This window comes from Polyodon spathula, chromosome 3, assembly GCF_017654505.1.
Source record: "Polyodon spathula isolate WHYD16114869_AA chromosome 3, ASM1765450v1, whole genome shotgun sequence".
In the NCBI taxonomy this organism is placed as follows: Eukaryota; Metazoa; Chordata; class Actinopteri; order Acipenseriformes; family Polyodontidae; genus Polyodon; species Polyodon spathula.
The window spans coordinates 65442032-65448031 of record NC_054536.1 but is presented as its reverse complement, the minus strand read 5'-3'; the positions used below and the strand labels follow the sequence as shown (position 1 = coordinate 65448031).

At 34.0% G+C, this 6000-nt stretch overlaps 1 protein-coding gene across 5 annotated transcripts in view; it reads left to right on the top strand.

Moving 5' to 3' along the window:
• The first annotated feature begins 1036 nt into the window (after positions 1-1036).
• The window catches only part of LOC121313323 (zinc finger protein 516-like), a 61216-nt gene continuing 56252 nt past the window's right edge, over positions 1037-6000 (top strand). For 2 of the 5 annotated variants that reach the window (XM_041245725.1, XM_041245728.1), the window contains exon 1: positions 4352-4604. The gene's annotated coding sequence lies outside the window, so the exon portion shown is untranslated. Of the gene's footprint in view, positions 1116-4346; positions 4605-6000 lie in introns of those variants that run through there. The other 3 variants (XM_041245727.1, XM_041245726.1, XM_041245729.1) reach the window with 3 other exon arrangements.

Genomic DNA, 6000 nt, shown 5'->3' with positions numbered 1-6000 from the left:
CAGAAACCTGTCATGAAGAGAAACTATAGATATTCGCAAATACTTTGTGTGTGTGTGAGTGTGTTTTGTTTTGTTTAACAACAGAATGTAGTGCGTAAGGTTGTAACCTTCGTGTTTGTTAAAGTAACTTTATTTACTGTATCGACGGTACGTCTTAAGTAACAAAAACGACATTGCTAGCTAATTCGACGTCATCATTTAACACGAGACAAACACAAGTATACTCTCCATGCCTAGTCCTTAATAACGTCTGGTAACATGAGCTTACAAATGCTTCCTTAGTTCCCACTGTGAACGTCAGAAATATTTTAAGGTCCCCATTAAACATCACATCACCATTTTATTTTTTAAAGAGGGATAATGTAAAAAATTTAACTTTAACTTTAACTTTGATTTAATATTTTACCTTTAAAAAAAAAAAAAAAAAAACCCCTATCATATTTAAAGCCTGCTTTTAATGCTTCCTTAAATGTATTCCTTTTTTTTTTTTTAAATGTCAGAAATACTTTTTGATATGCATGGGTCTTAAAACAAATAACAAATGTATAGCACAAGAACCCATTGTAAATGCAATTCAACGCATATTTACAGTCATTTCCAGGATACAAAAATGATGGCAAATCTAAGAATAAAATGTGTCAGTTCTATTAATGGCATATTATTTTTTGAGTGTGACACATTTTCAGACAACAATACTTTCCCTACATTACACGAACTTTGTTCTGATGAGACAACAGTGTGTGTGTGTGTGTGTGTGTGTGTGTGTGTGTGTGTGTGTGCGCGCATTTAATACGGGAGAAACCATTGTTGGTTCAGGTGTAAGTTAAATAACCCTAACGGCAACAAAACAATGCATTATTAAACATCAGTTTAAATGGCATAACTATTCAACGATATTACTAGTTTTGTGCATTTATCTTACATCCACGATGTTAAAAGCGGCTGCTGGCAAACTGTTTTTACCAGACAGTTCGCTTCTGATTTAAAGAAATCCCCTTTGGAAGAATGGAGCAGGCGCAGGCAATCATGGGCAGATCTTTCCTTATACAGCGCATGGTTTCACCTTCAGCTTCTTTATCCCTCTGTCCTTACTGAAATGTTCAATATACACAAAGGTAGGTTTAAATATCGAATTGCAATAATGACGTTATTGAGCGATTGAAGCTTAATTGAAATATGGTTACGGGCGCTATTAAGTAATTATCACTTTGAGCAATGGTAGCAAAAAATAAAATAAAATAAACTTTCTATTGCTTTAACTAAAAACACATCATTAAACTGTAGCTGTGGTTGAGAATGTTGTTACCAGTAATAATCCTTCTGAGAGCGGTAGAGTTCGTAGCAACGGCGCTATTTTTACATTATGACATGGAATGGGTTTCAGTACTTTATTAAAGTACATATGTTGAGACAGTGTTGATGTCTTACGGCAACCGAACTAGAATAGCCCTTTTAAAATTATTAAGGGACACCAAATTTAATTGATTCAATATGTGTATGCAATGTATTATGGTTATTTATGGAATTATATTACCTTCAGTTGTATGCATTGGACTGTAAAAACAAGTGAAGAAGACAGTTTGTAAAAGGAAGCTGGAGGTTGACAGATCATAATTTTAATAATGACGGTGGACGCTAAAGTAAAGGGACTGACCAAATAACATGTCTTAATTTACAGACATGCTAAATGCATGTAATAATACGTCACCGTGGAAACTCAAGCTGTAAAAAATAATGGAATTAGCTGTATGCAAATTCTAAGGAAGTAAAGTATTCTGTATGATGTTTCAAAGAATGATAACCAGTAATTGAAAATGTTGAAAATGTTGTGACTTGATGTCTAATTTGATGGAGGTTTTGGACGTTCGCATTAATCTTGCAGGCAAAGTCCTGTATGTATTTAGATACATTTGTTGTGAGCTAAAGGATGAGATATTGGAGTTAGGGTTGGTATTGAATGGCAATCAGTCCTTGTTTGCTCAAAAAAGCAACCCTTGTGCATTAGGTATGATAATACATCAGGGCAGTTTTATTTAGCTGACGCCTGGATGTTTTATACGATAGGCGACTCTTATAAATAACCTACTGAATTACATTTGTATGCCGAATAATGCAATTATGCTTTCTTAAAGTGATTATTGGCAAACGGAATGTAGTATAATATTATTCAAATGTATGTTATACACCGTATATAAAAAAACATTCTAGCTGTTGTTGTCCAAAGGCTAACCATATGCATACAGTAGATTATTATTTATAACCAAGTCATTGTTCGGTTACATTTTTCTGAGAAGGCGTAACCTGTGGAATTTGTAATGCAAATACATAAACGCCAGTGGGAGTTGAGGGAGAACAAATTAGCATTTATAAAGTAAAAACTATTTCAGATTTTTTTTTGTCAAGGCCATTTAGCTGCTCGAAACACGTCACGCGACGCTCAAAATTGATATTGATGTTGCAATTGATGAAACTCGGCCATCTCGCGCTTACAGGAAAAAACAGATTACAAGATAAACATCTGTCATTTAACAGGACCGTTTATCTCTATCCATAAATAGGTCAGACCATTTAAACACATTATTTTAGTTTAATGTCGTTATTAAACCTTAATTTTCTAGCAATTATTTTTCCTTAAGAAAGGTTGCTTTGTGATAAAATGTCATTTCTCTAGGTGATTATTACATTATTTCAAACACATTTGGGGATCAAGTAAAGGTCAATAGACCCTTTGTTATCGACACCCTGGTATCACTTTATTACCTTTGCATACTAAATTTGTTTTTGGAGATTGAGAGCACGGAGGAATACTAAAGCAGCAGTTGCCTGTGTTTACTTAAATATGCTGATTCTGCATGCTGTCTAGAAAGATTAAAGAAACGCAATGTAAAGAAGTGCATATACCGCCTATTCAAGTGAAAGACCGACAATACAGCCAACAATGCTGATTGCTTCTAATACTCTTTACTGTGATGTTCAGTGCTGCCTGACTGAAATACTAGTACTTGCTTTGTGGGAATTATTTCACATCCTACACGTCATAAATCAATATTATTGTAAAAGCTGAATACTTATTCAAACGAGGTGCCGTTAATATGTTGATTTATTATATATCAAGTTTTATGACCGCATGATTCCAGCAATCGGGAGGGCTGGGTTCAAAGTTCCTATAGATTCAGGGAGTAATCGAAAACGTATGACCACTGCCCCTTCATTTTTTTTTACTTTTGTGGAGACAAGCTCCCTTGGGCTCTTTCTTCTAGCAAGGCCCTAGTGTGGCCCTGATACACGTAGAGGAAGATGCATTGTTGGTAATTATTGTTTCTTCTTTATTGCGAATAACAGTAACTCAATTCAGTATTTATAGCAAATAATAATAATAATAATAATAATAAAAAAAATGTAATAATAATTAATGTTTTTGTAACATTGGTTAGACCTACGGTGAAGAAATGAGGTGTCGAGGAGTACATTTCAGGTCACATATAATATTTTTAAGTAGAATGTGTACAAGTCGTGATGCATAGCTAAGCTTGTAAGACTTGTGAGCACAGTACATTATATACTTTATTCAACAAGAAAGCAAAAACGATTCTGTGCCTGCGCAGAGCAGCTTGTTGTTAGGCTATGAACAAGGCTGCTGACCATCAGAACCAGACATATTGGTATAATGGCCATTTCGGCACCACAATGGACTTATTCAGTAACATAATGCTGTTCCAGGAGAACTCTGGCTGGGTTTTGCTCCTTGAACACCTCTGCACTCGCCCAATTGGCCTGTACTGTATGCTGTGGGCTTGCACTGCAAGAAAGCACATTTATCATGACCAGTTATACTAGAGACTAGTTTTAAAATGAGAACAAAACTTAATTTACACTACTAAAAGCAATACCAATACAGTATATTTATGTGTGGTATTGACTGGGCTCTAAGCCAGAAATATGTTATTTTTTCATTGACTTTAGCATTGGATTAGTATTTAATATTTTACCCAGGCTGACTTTGTAGATCTTTTTTTTTTTTTTTCCTAATGTATTAAAACATGACTACAAACGCTCTGTGTACAACAAATACATGTTAAAAACTGATTCGTGGAGATGTTTGGTGAGCAGTAGTTTATTTGAAACCACATACTGTATAAAGTCTGAAGCAGTGGATATAATTTTGGTTTATTTGTTCAATACTGAGCTGGGCATTAGTAGTTACCTGGCTGTAGCTATGATTTTGATTGCTCTGAGTCAGTGTAAGGGGTGGGACTTGAATTGTACAACTTTTGGAGTGACTTGTCCTAGCAAAAAGGCCGCGGGAACGTCACGCAGTCTCATGTACTGTAATACAACAAGTGAAACAGCAGGGGAAAAAGAGTACCAGGAAAAACAACCTAACTTCTAACCTTTACATGCAGACAGAACACAGCAGGAATTTACCAAACAGTAAGAAACATATATCTTTTTTACGATAATAAATAAGTTAGACTGTTGGGAGACATTTCATAACGAAAAGTACAGACGATAGAGTAACTCACTAAATAGGTCGATATTTAGATACAATACATGGATTTTACCCGTAGAGACCCCTTTGTCTATTGCTGAAGAGGCGGTGCTTGGTAAGATCATTTACTTTCTATTTTTAAGCTTGTTTGTTATATTTTGAGGGGTTGTGTTATGTTCGTTGTGATAGCGTTCATTTCATATAATACTGAAAGTAAACAGTTATCAGAATAGAGCTGGTTTGCTATGTATGAAAAGGTGTCCAAATGTGTACATTCATATCTGTGAAGTAGGTGTTCAGATGAGATTAGCATAGCCTTCGTTTCTCTTTATTCATTTACTGGGAGGTGTCCTTAAATATAACACAGGTCGTGTTTTATTTGTTTACTGTATTGTTTGTCGAGGTTAAACTAAACGTAGGGCAATAATTAAAAAAAATCATAAATTAAGCTCACTATATATATATATATATATATATATATATATATATATATATATATATATATATATATATATATATATATATATATATAAACTGGCATACATATTTGGAAAGGAGCTGTTTGCCAGGTATTAAAAACAACAGCGGATATACTGTAGAGCAAAGCCTTTGAAATTGATATTTTGTTAACTTTTTTTTTTTTTTTACTACAATCGCTTCTTTCTTTTATTGATCACGTTTTACATATTATGTTATTTCTACTGTCAGTGTCTACATAAATCGCTCTCCCCTGATCTTGCTTTTTAAGCAATACAGTAACCTGTATAGCTTAAAATACTGAATATATGTACTGTGGATTAAAAAGTAGTTGGGCTGTGCTAAAAGGTAAGTATAGAATTTCATAGTTAAGAAAACATATTTTGGGATTTCAAATGTAACACCCAATGAAGAGTAATATGAACTGGTATGCTTGGGAACAACTAAAGTAACATGTCAGCAACACAGCCCTAAGCATGCAGTAGATGATTCCATTCTCCTTATAAAGGGCCTTTCACTGGTTTCTTTCTGTAGCTTTTTAATATGTATAGGAGCTTGTGCTCTAAGTTGGAGAATCCTAAAAATGTAAGTGGATATTGTACAGGGCTCTGCTGAACTGTAAACAGTAATAGTTTACAGAATGAAAGTCTGCCTGGTGTACTACCATTGGTTTTATTTTCTATTTTAAGGAATGCTGGGTCTGTGTTGAAGAGACAGGTGAAGTTAAATGTAATTTTAAATCTGCTTATTTTACACTGCCATTGAATATGTGGTACTTACTGTAGATTGTTTTAACATGTCTGTTAGCAAGTTTAATATATATATATATTTTTTACTAGTACAAAGTTCTGTTCAAATATATCTATGATAATCAATAACGTTTTCTTATGAATATTGATACTTGAATGATTTTATCTTGTATATTCTTCTATGTGTCTTGTAAGTATGGTACACGACATGTGCGGTGTGACATGTTATTGTAATATCTATGCTATCACCAACAGTTTGTGTTTTCTTATTCACATCACATACTC